Below are 3,646 nucleotides of genomic sequence, written 5' to 3'. Positions count from 1 at the left end.
TGGATTAAAACCTCATCATCCCAGATTAATTCATTTGTTCATGTAGATCTACCCTAATTCTCTCTATATTAGGCATCTACTCCTAAAAAATGGCAATCTCTTGAAAGCTCTTATAAAGACTACGAATTTAATGTCATGGCACCAAGAAATCTTTCAAAAGCTCTTACTGTGTCAAGGCAAAATATTAAAATAATTAACAAAACAACACTTAGTATAAACAAACCGCATCATTCATTAACAATTGAATAAAGTATCATCCAAGCATCATCCAACACCAAATAGAACAATTTATGGTGTGGTAAATATCATCCAAAAATCAAACTTTAAGTACATCCCTTAAAATGATATGGAAATGAAGAACAAAGGAATAAAAAATCCCAAAAACAGAGCTCTACCATGACATTTTGACCACCAGCATGACTGCTCCGGCGACCAGCCTCTCTCGAGGGCCTGGCTGTAGCTCCAATAAAGCTCAGTTATAGAGGGCACCAAGGACGATTGAGTGGGGGACGGTGGAAAAGTGAAGTGTTACAGCTACTTACTCCAAGCCTAGAGTATATTCGTCTCTCCTCGATTCATTTTTTATGAAGATTTAAAATGGAGTATTTATAGTGGGAATTTTTAGGGTTTAGTACCCTTGGAAATTCCCTAAATACCCTTGATTTTATACACATTATATGAATGATATAACATTTAGCAATGCTTTCAATTAACTTAATGAGGGCATGATTGCACGTGAGCTTGAAGCTAGGCAAGTGTCTTTAGTAGTTTCGTTGAGCTACGTCAGACTTGCAAGATATATCTTGCCTAGGCAAGAAAATATTTTCCTCACTATCGTCTTATTATGTTTCACTAGCCCTAGAAAATTGATTTGTTTCAGAAAATGAATTATTTCTTAGTCATTTCCTGCATCAACACAACCAACAAGCAACCTTCCTCCTCAGTAGCATCAGTTAAGCCAAATAAAGTTTGCCTCAACAAAAAGTATCCACCGCATGCAAATATATCCTAAATGAAACTATATGCAACTAAAATGCTTTGACAAATGGCTTTTAGACAAACAAAAACCTAAGTAAAAAGAAACAAAACATAATCTTTTACGGGGTTATGAGTAGGTCTAACTTGTATGCATTATCGTTCATTTTCTCCACAATTTGGAAAGGGCCATCTTCCCTGAGTAGAATTTTATATTTCCTTTGATTTGGAAACCTTTCCTTTCTATAATGAACCCAAACCCATTATCCAACTTCAAAGGTAAACTTCTTTCTTCCCTTGTTGGTTATTGTTTATAATACTGAATTCTCTCTAGAATGTTTTCCCGTAATTATTGATGAAGGTTCTTCATATATTTGGCCTTCTCCTTTCAATATTTTCCCTCTATTTGATCGTAAGGTAAATGAAGTAAGTCTAATGGACTTAAGGGGTTAAATCCATACACTACCTAAAATGGTGAATGTTTTGTGGCTGAATGTACGGATTATATACAAACTCCACCTGTGGTAGAAATTCTTCCCATGTCTTGTTGATCTTCTGAATGATAAACCTTATTAGTGTAGATAATACTTGGTTCACCACCTTGGTTTTCACATCAATTTGTAGGTGATATGTTATAGAGAAAAAATATTTTCGTTCCTACCTTACTTGAAAGTATCCTTTAGAAGTAAAACTTGACATCACGATCAAACATAATTGTTTGAGGGATTTCATGAAATCTCACCATTTCTTTCAAGAATAAGTTTGTAATATAGGTGGTATGGTCGGTTTTGTGGCATGATATGAAGTGAGCCATCTTTGAAAATATATCAATAACCACAAAGATGGAGTCCTACCTGGTATTTGTTCTTGGCAACCCCAACACGAAATCCATTGAGATATCATCCCACAACATGTTTAGCATAATAAGAGGCAAGTATAATCCATGAGGCATGATTATTGATTTAGTCATTTTAGACACAAGGCACCTTTCACACACCCTTTCAACATCCCTTTTTCATTTTGGCCAAAAGAGGTGTTCTTTCAATGTACTTAGTGTCTTTTCAACGCAAAAATATCCCATGAGTCATCCTTCATGTGCTTCATTAGTTAAAATATCTCAAATGGATCATTGTGGTATGTAAAGTCTTTTTTCCTTGAAAAAAAATCCATCATGTTTGTAGTACTTATCATGGGCACGTATTTTACATAACTTGTACCTTTACCTAAAATCAAGGTCAGTAGCATAATGTTCTTTAGTGAAAGAAAAACCAAGAAGTTTAAAATTTAAAGTGTTAAGTATATACCTCATTGACAATGTATCAACAATAATGTTATCCTTACGTTTCTTGTAATGTATGACGTAGGGGAAATACTTAAGGAACTCAACCCATGGCATGCCTTTTGTTTAACTTATGCTGTCCCTTGATGTACTTCAAGGCTTTGTGATCAATATGTATTACAAATTCCTTTGGCCATATATAATCCTACCATGTTTCCAAGGCTAGAATTAGTGCATACATCTCCTTGTCATAAGTAGGATAGTTTAAGGCTATACCATTCAACTTTTCACTAAAGAAGGCAATAGGTCATTCCTCTTGGCTTAAGACAACACCTATCCCAATTCCTGAAGTATCACACTCCACTTCAAAGGTTTTTTTGAAATTGGGTAATACAAGTAAATGAACCTTTGTTAAACATTCCTTAACCTCAATAAATGAGTCCTTTCGTTCCTTGCCCCATATGAAGTTAGAATTTTTCTTTATAATCACAGTTAAGGGGGCAACAATGGAACTAAAGTTGGGCACAAACCTTCGGTAAAAATTTGCCAAGCCATGGAAACTCACTACTTGACTTATTTTGGTTCTCGAACATTCTTGAATTTCCTTGATCTTTTCTGGATCCACTTCTAATCCCTGTAAACTAACAATGAAACCTAAAAAAGTAGCATTGTTAGTATATAAAACACATTTCTTAAGATTGGCGTATAGTTTCTACTTCCTCAATGTATCAAGAACAAACCTTAGATGGTCCACATTATTCTCCAAGGATTTGCTATAAATCAGGATATCATCAAAGCAAGCAACACATAACTTACCAATAAAAGGCTAAAAGAGATGGTTTATCGAATGTATTAATGTACTAGGTGTGTCGGTTAAGCCAAAATGTATGACCAACGACTCATACAAACCATGTTTTATCTCGAAAGAAGTCTTCCACTCATCCCCTTCCCTTATTCTTATTTGATGATATCCACTCTTTAAGTCAATCTTGGAAAATATACAGGCTCTATTGAGTTCATCAAGCATATCTTCTAACCGAGGTATGGTATGTCTATACTTGATGGTGATTTGTTTTACTGCTCGACAGTCTGCACACATCCTCCAAGTTACATCCTTATTTGGCCCAACAAGACTATAACCGCATATGGGTTTAAAATTTTTTTGATGTTTCTTTTGTCCATTACTTCTTTGACTTTTATTTGCAATTGTTTGGTTTCTTATGGATTGCTGATATATGAGGGTAGATTTGGGATAGTAGTCCCAAAAATAAAATCAATATGGTGCTCAATTCTATGAATGGGTGGTAATCCATTTAGGATCTCTTCAAGGAATATGTCTTCAAAGTTCTAAAAAAAACATGAAATAGAAGAAGGCACGCCTTTAGGAGGGTT

The sequence above is a fragment of the Hibiscus syriacus genome, unplaced genomic scaffold (genome assembly GCF_006381635.1).
Source record: "Hibiscus syriacus cultivar Baekdansim isolate YM2019G1 unplaced genomic scaffold, ASM638163v2 tig00117048_pilon, whole genome shotgun sequence".
Lineage (NCBI taxonomy): Eukaryota > Viridiplantae > Streptophyta > Magnoliopsida > Malvales > Malvaceae > Hibiscus > Hibiscus syriacus.
This window is presented reverse-complemented; position numbering follows the sequence as displayed.